Source organism: Dendropsophus ebraccatus, chromosome 1 (genome assembly GCF_027789765.1).
Source record: "Dendropsophus ebraccatus isolate aDenEbr1 chromosome 1, aDenEbr1.pat, whole genome shotgun sequence".
Classification (NCBI taxonomy): Eukaryota; Metazoa; Chordata; class Amphibia; order Anura; family Hylidae; genus Dendropsophus; species Dendropsophus ebraccatus.
The window spans coordinates 100,330,268-100,349,078 of record NC_091454.1 but is presented as its reverse complement, the minus strand read 5'-3'; positions in this window follow the sequence as shown (position 1 = coordinate 100,349,078).

Sequence of the window (18,811 nt, the reverse complement as noted above, 5' to 3'; positions counted from 1 at the left end):
AAAAGGACTTTTGGGTTCTGTAGTAAGCCTGCCTAACCAAAACGCTACTAAAACCTACCTCTTCCTGCTGCAAGATCTTTCCCTGGCTAGGTTGAAAGCTCATCTGCGGTCTAGAGGCGGGAGCCAAATATTTAAGATTCAAGGTCATGTGGTTCAGCTATCCAATGAGGGTAGACGCCGTTTCACGCTGCATGCGTACTCCCAGGGTCCCTCATGGCCTCCCTGCATGGTCATTGGATTAAGAAAACCGCCAACTGTAATGGGAGGGCTTTCTAATGTTTCCCGCGTATCGCCTACTTGATTGAATTAGAATTTTTGAATATCGCAATATTCGAATACCTACTCTATCGAATTGTATTCGCTCATCTCTAATCATGACATTATCTATCCCGTACGATGAACACCACGCTAGTGCTGCATAGTTACAGTGAGGTGACGGGGCCCAGGCTTTGTGAACAGCCCAGGGCCTATGGTAAAGTTAATCCGCCCCTGGTGGGAACACATTACTGGTCGAGCTGGATAGTGCTGCTGTGAACGGTGTGACTAAATGTTGGCAGAGGAGCTTCTCATCTGGAAACAGTGAGCGAATGTTCATGTAAAACAGACCCGGAACAGTAGCGTGCACGCTAACCTATGAGAGTCACGGCCTACAAGTAGTGAGTTAGTTAGGTTTCTTGTTCATATTAGTCCACAAGCCTTTCTCCACAGAACACACGTGTGGGACACATATACCACAGCATTGCCTGACAATATTCTCGGCCGATTGCTGTCTTACTGTCAAATTGTGGTTTAGGATTTATAGATTTATTGTTAAGATTGTAAACTGCTATGCTACACCACGAGTGTGCCTGGGAAAAGCATCCATACCCAATGGTTTCTGTCTTGTGAGGGTATTAAGAGTTAAATAGTGTCCGGTCTAGGGATGAGCGAACTTTTGAAAAAACGAACCTTGCAATAACGGCTGAATAATTGCAGCTACAATAGTGAGAGTCTGATAGGGTATAGTTTTGTTTAGTTGCAGTTGCTATTACAATGAAAAAAGTGGAAAAAAATCAAAGTGCAAAAATAGTGTAAAAAAATTAGCCAAGGTGTAAGTGATTACACGGGACATAGGACACAAAGTTCCTTGGACCCAGTAGGGTGGGAAACAGACATTTGACAGTGGAACCAGCAGCAGTAATTGTACTGTATTGGACCCAGTGTGGTCTAGAACAGACAATTGACGGAGAAGGAGGAGGCAGTAGCACTTGATTGCACCCAGCCCAGTATGGTTGAAAAGAGACTATTGGAGGAGGCGGCACCACTTGATTGCACCCAGGCCAGTATGATTGAGAATAGACTATTTGAGGAGGAGGAGGAGGCAGTACCTGATTGCACTCAGGCCAGTATGATTGACAACAGACTATTCATGGAGGAGGAGGAGGATGTACAGCCTTGGAGTGATGGCCTGGGAATCCTTGCTGATGATGTTGTTCAGCACACTTTCAAGAACACGGACGAGTGGGATGATGTCGTTGATGCCTGCTCACAGAGTCGCGTCCTCAAAAGGGATCAACAATTGGCAGGACATGTTCGAAGAAACCTGTGCATTATGAGGTTTATCACATGTGCCATACATGTGCCCTCACTGCTGCACTGCAGAGAAAAGGTTCCTCCCTTTGTGGGCTACAACACTTCCCACCGTTAGTTGATCTTAGGTCAGCCATTCATATATCTCCTCCCTGATGGTCCGGAGGAGCTCCTTCCCACTGTGGCTTTGTTTACCCAGGCTCACAAAATAGAGAACAGCCTGAGAGCGCCAGGCCTGACATTGTTGGTAACACACCGGGGCAGGTTGGACTGCAGTCAAAGCGGTGGATGGTTACAAGCTGGTGGAGGCAGAACTTTTGCAGAACTGGCCCCCTAAAGCACCGGGAGGTGACAGTGGCAATAATGGGCTAACTTTCTGGTGGTCTTCTGGGGGAATGTTGACCCGATGGGCACTAACAGACATGTACTCCTTGGTGTTGGAGTTGTCTCTCTTGCTCTTGACTTCTCTGTATCCTGGGGAGCCCACCCCGGTACACTGCTTACAGTTCTAAGACAGACTCATCTCTGGAGTGACACCCTGCTGAAGGTGATGGCCTGTTTCGGGTAGTGATTGGCAGAATGGGCTGTCACTGCCCTCTCAGAAATGTTGGGGCTTTAGTCAGTGTGGGACAATAAAGATGCCGCAGCAGGACATGGAGAGGTAAGCAGAGGCTCTTTATTATCTGCTATATAACTGCAGCTATATAGCAAAACTTTTCTCAGACCGGACAACCCCTTTGAACAGCATAACAATAGTCACAGTAGGCCTTATTATTAGTAGACTGTGTGCTAGATAGTGTGCTAGATAGTGAATGTGTGCTGTAAAGTATAATATATTCACATGGCTGCATGGTAATTTATCCAGGTATTTATAATGAGGATAAATGATCAAATATAATTAAGAAGACAATGTGCCAGATATAATTAGGTTCATGTCATATTGAGTAATGATGGAGAAAGGGGCAAACCGTGTTGCAGGCCTTTTCACAAGCTAGTTCTATTTCTATAATTATTAGGTCAGAGGCATTTGGCCATGTTGCTGTATCTTATAGAAATCATGTCTTGTTGCTTTTTTTTTATTTAAGCAAGGCATTGTTAGTTCAAGAGAATAGTAAATAGCAAACTGAGCCAATGACATATCAATACCCTTAGTTTAATCCAGTGGCGTAACTACCAGGTCACAGCGCTCGACCCACAGGGCCAGCAGGGCCCCAGAGCCCCCCCCCCCATCTATCACTTTTGTGACCGCAAGCATTGTTTTGCTTGTGGTCACAAGAGTTCGGATCCGTTTGGCCCTAACCTATCCCCGGCAGCGCGCGCATCAGAGAAATCCCTGTGTGTCTGGGGTCCTGACTTCCAGACTGTACCAGAAGTCCCAAACCCAGCGCGCAAGGAGTTCTCTGATGCGTGCGCTGCCGGGGATGGGAAGGAACACCCCCGGCAGCTGCCTATCAGCCAGGGCCAGACGAATGCTGCAGGAGGAGAGAGGCTCGACGGGGGAGTACATTGTGAGGTGAGTTGTGTTTTTTTTTTTTTTTTTAATCTGCGTGCGCAGGGGGAGAGGGGGAGAAGAGGGGGCCATCTATAAGGGTGGGGGGGGGGAGAGGGGGCCATCTATAAGGGTGGTGGGGAGAGGGGGCCATCTATAAGGGTGGGGGGGGGGGGAGAGGGGGCCATCTATATCTATATGATCTTCTGTTGGGGGATCTGTGCCACAATCCTCCTCCAGTCATCGAGGTGCAGATCATTGCACAGACCATATGAACGAAGCCTTACTTATTACAAATATACCTCATACCATAAGAGACTTACAGTTGGTTACTTGGGAAAGTGTGTACAGCTAATGCTTTTGCATTTTCACATTCTACTGAAAAATATAAATTTTTGTGTACATAGGACTTTGGGCGGTACAACAAACTGTCAAACCTACTGTACCCACACTGTGTATTTTTTCCATCATAAGAAAAATCATGGCAACCTTAATTATTGCTGACTTAGGTTTTATTTATTACAACTTGTAATATGAACAGTGTATTTTCAAACAGTAGATATGTTAGTACATTGATATGTAACATTCATTAGTGTGGCCAGGAGGTTGAATCAATTTTGCTTATTATAAAAATTATACACACCTGAGCAATCAGAGAAAGTGAGGTATTGTAGCTCCTAACTTCTTGTAGGGTTTTTATCCATCAGTAAAAACGATATTACATTAAATTCAAAACATCTATGATCTGTTCTGGATCTACTATTAAATCTTTAATGTATTTGTACATTTTTGTACATAAAGGCAGTCTTAATAGATAACAAATAAAGTATACAGAATTTAAAGATTATGGGGGAGATTTATCAAACATGGTGTAAAATGAAAGGTGGAATCTGATTGGTTGTTAGGGGCAACTGAGCCAGTTTCATTTTACACCATGTTTGATAAATCTCCGCCCTATATGTGTGCTAGGATTTTTTCTGTAGATTTTACAAACCTGGACTGGCTAAATTGTGCATGACCCTCTCCCAATAATGAGAACAGGGAGGGAGGGAGGGAGATTGCATTGGCATCGGGGAGCGGGGAGAACATGGAGAAAGAGAGATCACATGGGCACAGGGAAGCAAAGGGAGGGAGATCGCATGGGCACTGGGCAGCACAGGGAGGGAGAGGGAACAAGATTGTACAGGCACTGGGCAGCACAAGAAGGGAGGAAGGGAGATAGGTTGCACGGCGCCGGGCAGCACAGGGAGGGAGTGAGGGAGAGAACGAGATTGCCCGGGCACCAGGCAGCACAGGGAGGGAGATCACACGAGCACCAGGGAGCACAGGGACGGAGGGCAGGATGGAGCTCGCACGGGCATTCGAGCAGCACGGGAAGGGAGATGCACCGCCATGGGGGGGGTTATTCCACTACATATACTTTCTACATAGACTTCTAAATAGACTTCTACTTCTAAACTTCTACATAGACTTCTACACAGTAGCGTAATTTAGTGGGGGCAGAGGGAGCGGCCCGGGGCCCACACAGGCAGGGGGCTCACTGAAGATTTCGCCAGTTAAAAAGCTATTGCTTTTGCAGACAGACTTAAATGTTTATTGGCTGTAGGTGGCCCCTGGCCAGCACCAAGTGTAGGCCCCCTGTTCCTGGGGGGCCCACTTGGCTACCAAATGCTGTGCCTGACCCTTTAACTGTATGCTCTCGTATGCGAGGACAACATACAGTTGAAGGCAGCAGGGTGACTGAAAAGGCAAGGATAGCATTAGCTTTCCAACCTGCCAATCACTGTTGTCACTCGTGTTCTCACAGAGCAGGGAGAGAGTTGACATCAGAAGACTATAGAACTGCAGCTGCAAAGCAGGTAAGTATGGCTTCTGTTTTCATAGCTATAGAGGAGACCTATGGGGGTGGTCGAGTGGGCTTAACGCTAGGGATGAGCGAACCAGCCAAGGTTCGGGTTCGTATGAACCTGAACTATTGGCTTCTGATTCCTGCTGTCTGCCCGCTCCATGAAGAGGGTGGATACAGCCTGAGAACTGCCTAGAAAACTGGGATACAGCCTATGGCTATGGCTGTATCCCAGTTTTCCAGGCGGTCCTCAACTAGATAGATGCACAGAGAGGAGTCTAACTTCTATATGAGGACACAGAGGGCCCTAACTACTACTACATGAAAACAGAGGAAAAATATTACTATATTAGGACACAGAAGGCCTTACTACCGTATGGATGCACGGAGAAGCTGAACTTCAATATGAAGGCACATAACACATCAGTTTAGACAGTTTTCTAAATGACCCTACCCCTTTAACCCCTTACCGCAAAATGATGTTCCAAGAACGTCATGTAAAGCAGGTAGTTCCTGCAACGTCATGCTGTCCCTGCCTTCCTCCTCTGTCCCTAGCGGTGATCGGGCAGCAGGAGGAGGCTATATCACCCAGCCTCCTCCTGCTGCCACTGCCTGGAGGGCAGTTAACCCCTTAGGTGCCTATGGGGAATCCGAAGGTAGATCCGCTCCCTCCGACACCCCCCTTACCCCCCCTGGAGCCGCGCGAGTGATCGCAGGGCTCCAAGGGGTAACCATAGTAACCCAGACACTGCCCAGTGCGTCTGGACTGCTATGGTTATAACAATCAGGCCCTTGCATTGAGGCAGGGACCTAATCGTTGAATGAGCTGTCAGTGTAATAACAGCTCATACACTGTATAATGCATTACAGCACAGTTTGTGCTGTAATGTATTATATATACAACTGCAAAAGTAACAGTTAAAACACACACAAATAAATAAATAAATAAGTTAATTAAATAAAAATAAATAAATAAATCCCCTATAAATGATCCCCTTTAAATCTATATCATAAAAATCAAAGTCTGTCTGTCTGTCTGTCCTTATGTCTGTCTGTCCTCTATAGACTTCCAAACGCCTGAACCGTTTGACCCCAAATTTGGCACACAGATACATTGGGTGCCCGGGAAGGTTATAGCGAAGGTCCCGTCCCCGCCAGATGTACAGGAGGGGAAGGGGAGGGGAAAGAGCGCCCCATAGAGATGAATGGGAAAATCTCACTGCAAACACAGGTGATATAATTAGCTGCAGCAGACACGGCAGTTGGAGCCTTAGCAACCAATAGGATTACTGCTTTCATTTTCACAGGGAGCAATGGTTGCTAGGGAAGCTGCCTCACAACATCCACAGTAATAACTGGTAGACCCCCTACTCCATCTATACAGTACATGTATATACAGGACCCCCTACTCCAACTACACATTACATGTATATACAGGGCCCCCTACTCCATCCATACAGTACATGTATATACAGGACCCCCTACTCCATCCATACAGTACATGTATATACAGGGCACAACAGGTATACCAAACTGTGACTGGGTAACACTGCTACACCAGACCTGACCAATACCGCCATACTGTGCTGGATAACACTGTCATACCAGACCTGACCAATACCGCCATACTGTGCTGGATAACACTGCTATACCAGACCTGACCAATACCGCCATACTCTGACTGGATAACACTGCCAGACCTGACCAATACCGCCATACTGTGACTGGATAACACCTCCATACCAGACCTGACCAATACCGCCATACTGTGACTGGATAACACCTCCAAACCAGACCTGACCAATACCGCCATACTGTGACTGGGTAACACCGCCACACCAGACCTGACCAATACCGCCATACTGTGACTGGATAACACTGCCACACCAGACCTGACCAATACCGCCATACTGTGACTGGATAACACTGCCACACCAGACCTGACCAATACCGCCATACTGTGACTGGATAACACTGTCATACCAGACCTGACCAATACCGCCATACTGTGACTGGATAACACTGTCATATAAGACCTGACCAATACCGCCATACTGTGAATGGATAACACCGCCACACCAGACCTGACCAATACCGCTATACTGTGACAGGATAACACTGCCATACCAGACCTGACCAATACCGCCATACTGTGCTGGATAACACTGTCATACCAGACCTGACCAATACCGCCATACTGTGCTGGATAACACTGCCATACCAGACCTGACCAATACCGCCATACTGTGACTGGATAACACTGCCAGACCTGACCAATACCGCCATACTGTGACTGGATAACACCTCCATACCAGACCTGACCAATACCGCCATACTGTGACTGGATAACACCTCCATACCAGACCTGACCAATACCGCCATACTGTGACTGGGTAACACCGCCACACCAGACCTGACCAATACCGCCATACTGTGACTGGATAACACTGCCACACCAGACCTGACCAATACCGCCATACTGTGACTGGATAACACTGCCACACCAGACCTGACCAATACCGCCATACTGTGACTGGATAACACTGTCATACCAGACCTGACCAATACCGCCATACTGTGACTGGATAACACTGTCATATAAGACCTGACCAATACCGCCATACTGTGAATGGATAACACCGCCACACCAGACCTGACCAATACCGCTATACTGTGACAGGATAACACTGCCATACCAGACCTGACCAATACCGCCATACTGTGCTGGATAACACTGTCATACCAGACCTGACCAATACCGCCATACTGTGACTGGATAACACTGCCATACCAGACCTGACCAATACCGGCAAACTGTGACTGGGTAATACCGCCACACCAGTCCTGACCAATACCACCATACTGTGACTGGATAACAGCATCATATCAGACCTGACCAATACTGCCATACTGTGACTGGATAACACCGCTATACCAGACCTGACCAATACCACCATACCGTGACTGGATAACACCGCCACACCAGACCTGACCAATACCACCATACTGTGACTGGATAACACCCCCATACCAGACATGACCAATACCGACACACTGTGACTGAATAACACTGCCATACGGGTAAATACAACCCTGCAGGTATACAGGACACTACAGGTATACAGGACCCCAAAACTATACACTACAAGTGCACGGGACCTCCACAAAACTATATACTACAGGTATACAGGACCCCAAAACTATATACTACAGGTATACAGGACCTCCACCAACTATATACTTCAGGTATACAGGACCTCCACCAACTATATACTACAGGTATACAGGACCCCAAACTATACACTACAGGTATACAGGACCCCAAAACTATACACTACAGGTATACAGGAACTCCACCAACTATATACTACAGGTATATAGGACCCCAAACTATACACTACAGGTATACAGGACCTCAAAACCATACACTACAGGTATACAGGACCTACACCAACTCTATAATACAGGTATACAGCACCTTCACCAACTCTATACTACAAGTATACAGGACCCCAAATATTCTACAGGTATACAGGAACTCCACCAGCTATATACTACAGGTATATAGGACCCCAAACTATACACTACAGGTATACAGGACCTCCACCAACTCTATACTATAGTTATACAGGACCCTCAAACTATTTACTACAGGTATACAGGACCCCCGAACTATATACTACAGGTATACAAGACCTCCACCAATTATACACTACAGGTATCCAGGACCCTCAAACTATAAACTACAGGTATACAAGACCTCCACCAACTATACATTATAGGTATACAGCACCAACTATATACTACAGGTATACAGGACCCCCGAACTATACAGTACAGGTATACAGGACCTTCACCAACTGTACACTGCAGGTATACAGGACCTCCCTCAACTATATACTATAGGTATACAGCCCCCCCAACTATGCACTACAGATATGCGAGACCCCTAAAAACTATACATTGTGGGTATACAGAACCCCTCCAACTATGCACTACAGGTATACACTAATTCCACTGATTAACTCAGATGAAACAATACCTTTAGCTTGGCCTCCTGGGCACCTTAGAACAAATCTAATTAACACACTGACACTTTATACCCGGGCAGCGCCGGGTGCATTTTCTAGTGAAATATGTATCTGGTATCGCAGCATCCGTAATGACCCCGTCTATTAACCCGTTACATTAATTATCCCACCCGATTAGAGCCGCAAAATAAAATAAATACAAAAATAACCAAAGTGACATTTTTTTGTTAATCCTGCTCCCTAAAAAATATAGAAAAAAGCTATCAAAACGTCACATGTACCCAAAAGGCATATCACTAAAAACGTCAGCTTATGCCTAAAAAAAATGCCCTCACATAACTCCATTGGTAAAAGAAATTAAAATATTACAGCTCTTACAGTATGCAAGAGACAAACAGTTTTTATAGTATAAATGCCATAAACTATAACAAAAGCTATGTAAAATGGATATCACTGCAATCGTACCGACCTAACGAGTAATGATAAAATGTCACAAAAGTAACATATAGTAAACGGCGTACAAAAACATGATAGACAACAGCTGCTAAATTTTATTTTTTATTTGTACCACCATAAAAAATTTAATGAAAAATGATTAGGGTGTCACAGTCCCCCAGAATAGTACAGATGGAAAATTCAACTGTGACATGCTATAATAGCTAAATAAAAACTGAAATAAAAAAAGGCCCCAAAATTCACCAGTTCTCTGTCATGTCTAAGGCCTGTGGATGAGTCAGGTGATGCACTGCGGCCACATATGGGGATTTCTAGAAACACTGGAATAAATATTGAGTTCCATTTCTCAGTTAATATTTTCTGTTTTAGAGTAAAAAAATGGATTAAAGTGGAATATCTGCCCCCCCCAAATTTAAATTTTAAATTTCTCCTTCAACTTGCTTAAATTTCTACAAAACACCAAGGGGGACATTTATCAAACTGGTGTAAAGTAGAATTGTCTTAGTTGCCCCTAGCAACCAGTTTCCAACTTTCATTTTGCAAAGAATCTGTGAGGAATGAAAAGTGGAATTAGTTTGGTTGCTAGGGGCAACTGAGACAATTCTACTTTACACCAGTTTAATAAATCTCTCCCCTAAAGTTAATAAACTTATGAAATGTTACTTTGAATACTTTGATGGGTGCAGTTTTTACAGTGGAGAGATTTATGGGGGTAACTAACATACAGGCCCCACAAATCCACTTCAGAACTGAACTGGTTCCTAATAAAATCTGAATTTGAAATTTTCCTGAAAATTGTAAAAATCACTGCAAAACTTTGAAGCCCTCTAACATCCTAACAAGTAAAAGGACATTCACCAAATGACGTCACCATAAAGCAGAGATGTTGTAGATGTTGCAGTAATAATTAGTTTATGTGACATGACTATTTTTCTTAAAACAAGAGAATTGTGAACATAAAAAAGGAAAATTTTCAAGTTTTTGCGCAAATGTTATGTTTTTTTTTTACAAAAAACTACTGAATGTATCAACCAAAGTATACCACTACGTACCAGGGCTATCCCCATCACTGCCGCTGCCCATGCCGCCCCTGCTCGCTTGGCGGGTCTGCTGCTGTAATTGAGGCCCCGGTCTTCGGGGGGAAGTAGGCCTGAGACCGGGGCCTACTACCTCCCTGATACCGGGGCCTCAATTACAGCAGCGAACCCGCCAAAGAGCAGGGGCGGCGGTGATGGGGATAGCCCTGGTACTACTTCCCCATTATCTTCTCATAGTATGAGCAGATGATGGGGAAGTAGTACCAGGGCATATGTTGCTGGAGAGGGTGGGGAGGATAAGGGATGGCCCTGGTACTACTTCCCATTCATCTGCTCATACTATGAGCAGATGATGGGGGAGTAGTACAGTGTATATATGTGCAGACTTACCTGTTCCATAGACAGCCATTGATTCCAATGGAGTGTCCAGCAGGGGCGCACTATATATGAAAGTCACTGGTACTCATTGACTTCTATATATAGTGCGCCCCCTGCTGGACACTTCATTGGAATTACACCGTGACGTCACGGTGTTTCTGAGAATTTGAAGTCTCTTGAATTTAGTAGATCTGTGATCTACTAAATTAAGGGAAATAGCAGTTATACTGTATACAGAATATACTGTGATTCATGGCTTTAGTTTTATAATAGTACTTCTAACATTGGAAAGTTTCAGTATAGGCATGTATTTTTGAAAGAAAAAAAGAGTTTTATTTATGGCTGCATAATACCATAAAATAAAAAACACAGTTTATTGTTGTGTGAGTTACTTGTCATTATATACAATACAGTATGCGTAATTTGGGCTTTGTACTCATAGATAGAGCCAATGTAAATAATATATATCAGAAAGGAATATTAGAAGCTACAGTAAAGTAAGTCCACAATAAATAAGGTAAAGAAATAAAACAGCTAAGGGAACACATACAGATAACATTGTAGAAGGTATCTTGATTTACCGGATGAATCATAAACAAGACCTATGAGGACTCATAAAAATGGTCCAGGATTGATCTTAATAAGGTAAAGGTCGATTGAAGCATTGGTATTATTATAGTTCACAAATACATAAATGGTGGTTCTATGAAATAGACTTATTAGTGCAGAACCAAAATGTGTGAGCAGGTCAAGGAAAGGTTTACACATATCACAAGAGAATGGGCTTGATTTATTTAGTAATCACACCATGAAAATTGGTTCCAGAAGGGAAAATTAAATGCACATTTTGGAAGGGTAATTAAAACGACATTTATAGAAATATTATTAATCTTTCTCACTGCTATGACACATGCATAATACTACCTCTTGTATATTTATTAGAGGGCCATTTGATTTGATTTTGCTTACAGAAAAAGATGAACACATTTCCCTAATAAAGTTATACAGGCATGCACAGGGGCGTAGCTAGGATGCATGGCAAAAAACTGTTTGGGACCCCCTGAATCCTGTACATCCCCACCCCCCATAGATAGCCAACTCTCAAACACACACAATGACACACATATATACACACACAGAGACACCATTTACATATATACAAATACACCACTGACATTTTCACTGGAATGTGATTACACTAGTGATAACATATACACCATGAATAGACCATATACAGGGAAATCATCCCCCAAGTGTAATACGAACCAGAAATAATATCTGCTGCATTTTCTTTTAGTGGTGGGTTCTTTTATTAGAGCCCAGCATTAATAGAAACTGCTTGAGACACTGCTGACATACACACACACACACACACACACACACACACACACACCAGTGTTACAGACACTACAGTATATATATATATATATATATATATATATATACATAGCCACAGATACATGCACACCCTTACATATACCCACAGATACATACATACACTCTCTGACATATACATATATACACAGACACATATGTACACACACTTACATATACATATACCCACAGATACAAACATACACTCTCTGACATATACATATATACACAGACACATATGTACACACACTGACACACATACACAGCACTTACAGCTTCCAGGGTAGACACTAGAATGGAGTGTCCAGAAGGAGGTGTAAAGGACCTTTGATGACGTCATGCCCATCCTTACACAGAGGTATTGAGGACCTTTGGCTCATGTGATCAGGTCCCTCATCCCTCTCCTTCTGTGCGTATAAAACCTTGCTGGTCCTGCTCCTCTGTCCCTCTCCTTCTCATGTGCAGCCCGCTCACCCTGTACTACAGCGAGCGGGCTTAAGAGTACAGTGGCGGGTCCTTCTTTCTCTGCCGGGGGGGGGGGGGGATGGGGGGGTTTGGGGGTGCGGTGGTCGGCTGTCAGTGGCATACCTTACATGAAGGCAGAGCAGGGCTTTCTGGGGCCCCCTTCTTGCAAGGGCCCCATAGCAGTCGCCTTCCCTGCCTTCATGGTAGCTATGCCACTGGGCATGCAGTATCTTAACAGTACTACACTTTGTGCTAAAATAATGTCAAATGAAGGTATAATATTCATCTAAAATCTTATCATAGCTAAGGCTATTTTACACTGGCCGATAGTCCAGAAGTGTTGTCCACTGATCGGCACTCATTTGTGGTCATGGACAGTCGAAGATTGATTTATGTAAAAGGATCCTCAGTATCGTTAAACTGAAGGCTGTACATTTCTAGTTCATATACAGTGTCTGATAACCTAATAAAGTAAATGTAGTGGTCAATCTAAGCTGTTTTACATACAATAAGATAGTCCAGGCACTGGTCTTATGGATTTCTTGGGCAAGATGACTTTATGTGTCATGTGCAGTATACTCATCCATGAGGACTTCATGTTCAGATCCTTAAGGCTACATTCTGCTTTCGAAGAATGAGACCTGGATGATTGCACCCCTCCTCTAAAGCTGCTGTGGTTATTAGCACAAATGATAAAGTTAGAAATACCAATAAACTGTAACAACTGTGACCCGTTCAGGTCTAGACTTCAGAAGACTTCTTAAGGATGCTTTTATACGTACTGCATTGCAACTTATTTCATGCTGCGAATACTGCAGTAAAATCAGATGAGATACGCTGTACTGTTAGCCCCTGCCCAATTAACCCACCATGGCCAGGATATACATTACCTGTCCACGCTCCAGCTTGCTTCTCCAGCTCCTTGATGTCTCGCTCTGCCAATCAGTGGCTGCGGCTGGGATAGACAGAGAAGCCAGCTGGAGCGCAGACAGGTAATGTATTAGTAGGTTAATTGGGCAGGGGCTACATTCTTGCAGTGGAATGAAATTCCAGGAAATGACAGGATACAGCATTGCAGCAGATTTTGCTGTGTAACTCGCAGCGTGAAATCTGCTGTTATGCGGTACATGTGAAACTGGCTTTAAGGGTTTTTTCGGGATAAAATGATATTTTACTCTGCTGCTAGGGCTGTGAGTACATGTCAGTGACATATACTTACCTAACCCATTTCGCTGCTATGTTCTGGCCTGCCCACTGTCCGCCACTGACCAGTTTTTGTTAAATGTGCATAGATATACACGTCCACGATTAAGGACAAATTTATATCCAATTGGTTTCTAAATGCCTATTCACACATTTGCAAATTTTGCAGATCCCTGACGCCAAAAAAGGACATGTCCTAATTGCGGCCAAAAGGACAAAAGTACGATATATTTCAATGATTATTGATTATTATTTGTTGCAGCAGGTAACAAGACAACATACAAACATGTTTAAATTTATCAATTAAATATTACAAAAAAAAATAATCTATGGGAAACCCAGATCTGATGATTAAAGAACTTGGCAATAGACATGCTGGGAGGTTTGCTTGTAGCAGTAGTATATGCTGACAAGACAGCATGTTGTTGTGTGTCCTCTACACAGTATTATGCTAATATACTGGAATAAGAATACAAAATAGCTAAATAAAAGCCAAATTCAATTTTTGTATGTGGGAAAAGCGAGGCAAAGTACAGCGTTTTTACTTCAATTACTTGTGTCCCTGTTGGTGCTCCTCAGTGTGGTTCTGCTTACATATTGCTTACATATTGCTGCTGTAATTGTTGGATAATGCTTAGAATTAGCAAATTGATTTGACAGAAATTCAAAGGAATGTATTTTAGAACACTAATTAATATTGCTAGAATATTATTATCTTTAAAAATAAAGTTAAAGGCTATGTTCACTTGACGGTTCTGCTTTAGGTTATTATTTTTTTAAATTGCGTCTATCAACCTAAGTTAAAAATGACGTCAGTCTTTTCACGTTTTGGACGCACGTCATTACAATGATGGCTGTTGTTACATTTTTCTAGTTCAGGTGGACTGATTGCCTTTTGTCTGTGTCTTTAATTGAAAAGTCTATTGAATTTAAAGCGTATGTACCACTAGTACATCCCTTTGTGTTTTTTTACATAGACCGGTGTGGGAATGCCAGTTCAGCAATCCTTTTTTTTGAACTGCGGACCTGTTCCATTGCACGCCACCAGTTTATTTCAAAGCAGTTGGGGGCGAGCCGGCCGGCCCCTAGTATGACGAAACCTCCTCTCTGTGACGTGGATGCATTAGAGAAGAGAGGAGATTGTCAAACTGGGGGCCAGCCCACCTCCACTTCTTCATGCGGGGCTGGTGCTTGGGAAAAAAACCATCACCGTTTGCAGGAACCAGGCCACAGTTCAAAAAAGGACTGCGGCACTGGCAGTTGTTATTTGTCTATCCATGTAAAAAAAACACAAAGATGAAAGAGATGTACTAGTGGTACATTCACTTTCAAAGTAAAGGTGAAAGGACGGTGGAAAAAGAAAAAATGTGTAGGAACAACTAAAAAATAACATCCTTTGCAAAAGACGTCCGCAATTAATTGTCATGTTCATTATTTTGACGTCCATTTAAACAACGTCCATTAATACATTGTGTGCATTGGGTGCCCATCATTCCAATGCATTCCATTAAGGTCAATTAAAAGTGGTAATAACTAATTTCATTTTAAAAACAAAAAAATTGACTTCTTTTTTTTGTTTATTGTGAACTTAGCCAATAAATGTGAAACACAATATTACATATTTTAACATATTTTGCTACAGGCAAAACAAATAATTCACCCAGACCTCCAAGATGACTACTTCGTCTTTGCAGAGTTTGCCAAGAGTGTCTTTGGTTCCTCACTTTGCAGCACACAATCTACAGTATACAAAATGTTATACTTTTACTTATGTCATGGATTTATGGATTTATGGACTTATGACATGGATTTTATGTGGAATCTGATTTTTTCTGGATTGATGTGCTGGCTTTTTTGGCCTATTTTCAACATTTTTATATGATAAGTGTAATGATTGACAAGCCCTCTTTTCCTGTTTAAATGTGAAAATTTCTGACATGAAAGGAATAAGTACATTCTGGTCACTAAAAACCTAAAATATCTAAAAACTCCTCTATATGAAGTCAATGATTCTCATTAGAATGTATAATGATGATTACAGGGAGGCTTTAGATGAATATGACATTTCAGCAAATCCTTGTCTAAATGTTGAATGCGGTAACTTCATCTCTCATCTGAAATACAAGAATTGATTTGAATATCTTGGCTTTTCTATTGGTCTTTTTAGGAGAATATGCAAACGCCTGGTATTTATATTATGACATGATAGATAGATATGTATAAAAACTAGGTTATAAATTGATATACAATATGCATTCTTTCATAGGTTATCACCATCACTATGGTAAAAAAGCCCACTCTTATGAATAATAGAATGTTCTACATGGGTATTATGTAGGTAATAAATGCAGTTTCTCTTCTGACTATCAGGAGAGTTATAAAGCTGAATGTATTAGTTCTGCCTCCTGATAATAAATCTTTTTATTTTGTCAGATGGATCTAGCCAACTTTAACTCATGAGCTCTGCATAAACTGAGTGCCATAAGGCTGTGCATGGCTTTTGAAGTGTTTACATGGGCTTTAGTTCTCCTGGGTAATATTTGAAATGAGAGATACGATTTGATAAAAAGCTACATTCTTTTATAAGCAATGCATGTTCTGATCTTTCCTGTTTTATTGCTTTTGACAAGCAGACTTGTTTGCTCTATATTTATGGCATTTTGTGTACAGATTTTTTCTATAAATAGTACATATGAATATCACTTATGTCATTCATGTAATTAGGAGTTGTGTAAAGATTTATAACCATGTCTTTTGTAAAGTTAATTTCACACACACAGCAGTGTTCGATTAAGGATTTTTTTTAAGCCAATAGAGTATTAAAATGGGATGAAATGGAAGTATAAAATAAGGATATAAATATTTCTCCTTCTTGCTAGACCTACTTCAGGTGTTTGCTCGAAAAATCTCATTACAAACAGCAGCTGTGTTTTTCTAAAATAAATTGATGAGATGTGAAAACCCCCTTTGACAGCCAATTTGGTATAACTGCTCAGAGATAGACATGAGTGAACGTTTCAAAAGTTCGGTTCAGCAGGTTTGCCAAACTTTGAAGTTCGGGTTTGTCTAAACGGAACCTCAAATGAACTGTACCACAACAACTAAATTGCAGGTGTTTAGCTGTTCAAGTGCTGTTCACAAAGTTTGCTCATCAATACTTACCTGTACACTGGCTGAAACTGAACAGTGCAGCAGCCAGTGATTGGCAGAGCAGGCTGTCACTCAGAGTGACAGCCTGCTTAGCCAGTCAGTGGCCACAGCACTGTCCTGTCTCATTCAATCAGGGATTGGCTGAGCGGATTGTCATTTTTGTCTCGGGAAAGACAGCTCACTCAGCCAATCACTGGCTGAAGTGCGTCTAAGTCAGTGATTGGCTACAGCTTTGTCTCTTGATTTTTGTACTGTGCTCTTGACTCCGACCTGGGCTTGATATATGTTATTCCCTTTGGTTCTGATTTGGTTTGGTTGACTATTGACTGGCCACGCACTTAGCAGCATAGGGACTGTCGCCCAGTAGGGGTCTGTTGTCTGGGGTCTAGGGTAGTATAAGTAGGCAGGGACAGTGGGGTGGGTTAAGATAGGGATCACTGTTACCCTATGGATGTGACATGAAAAAGCCTCTTTCTGTACTCAAAAAGCTGTCAAAGCCATCTACATTACAGAGGAGCAAAGAGAAGACGGTTTTGCTGAATCCATTATAACCTATGGAAGGGGGAGGGGGATGAGTGAGCAGGAAGACAAGCAGCCCTGCAGTTTGGAGACTGTGTAGGCACATAAAACGCTGGATTCACTGGTCAGAAAGCTCAGTGCTGGTCTGGGAACTAGGTGAGATAAGATTGCAGGATGTGGTGTTTTGCAGGGCTGCCTTTTTTCCTCTCCGTGCCCACTAATTTTCCTCATCCCCCTCCCCTTTCCATTCAGCACAATACACACAGAAAAGCTGCTTCTTCTGAAGTGCGGGGGAGGATGCAAATAACTTTTTGAGTACAGAAGGAATCTCTTTAGCTTAATAAAACCTATTACAATTTCTAAAAATTGCTTATACTTTTGGTGCTCATTGGTTTCTTCAAAGTGACATTTAAATGACAGTTACGCTTTAATAGGTACTGGTTCCAGAATGGTGAATTTAAAATCCAGTGATGAAAGCTACAGGATAAAAAACAAGTATGAAACTGACACATGGAATTGCTTAACAGAACATACATTTATCATACAGCGATTACATGGCTTTAGCACTGAACCATGTTAATACATCTATACTGTTCTGAAGCTATATGTGTGTAATAAAATGAAAAAAACATGAAGCTTAAAATGGTCACTTAAATGTTATTCATTTTTAGGACAATATCAAATCTTCCACACTTTGATTAAAACACTCTAATGGGGAATACAGGTTGCAGGTAAATTGTGTTCATTTGATCTTGTAATATAAGTTCACAGAAGGGGGTCTGGTGATAATAAATGAGAACAGTGTTAATGCTCATTGCCTGCAGCTTCTAAGCTTTATTTATAGCAAGGATCAACAACAATAGCTCTAGCTATACTACATGGAAATCCATGTATTGCAATCTCCTGTTATTATTTGTGCTGTGAACTATATAGTTCTCCTATTGTCACTGGAAAAGTAGATAACAGATTGTATTACGTATCAGGTATTTCTGTTGAGACATGGCTTTGTTATATTTAAAGGTAACATCCCTATCCATCACAGCTGAATACAAAAACATTGAAATGTATCAAGTTATCAACTTTTTACATTAATGAAAGCATATCTAGACCATGTTCCCACAATGTCCTTTTATGCAAAGTAACATCATCATCATTATTTACAGCTGTCATTATGAAACAACGGACATTATTTTGCCCAAAAGAGATGTTGTGGGAACATAGCCTGAATATACAGGCCTTTTATGATGGTGCTAGGTTTTCACATCTGAGAGTATTATTTCATCCTGTGACAAGA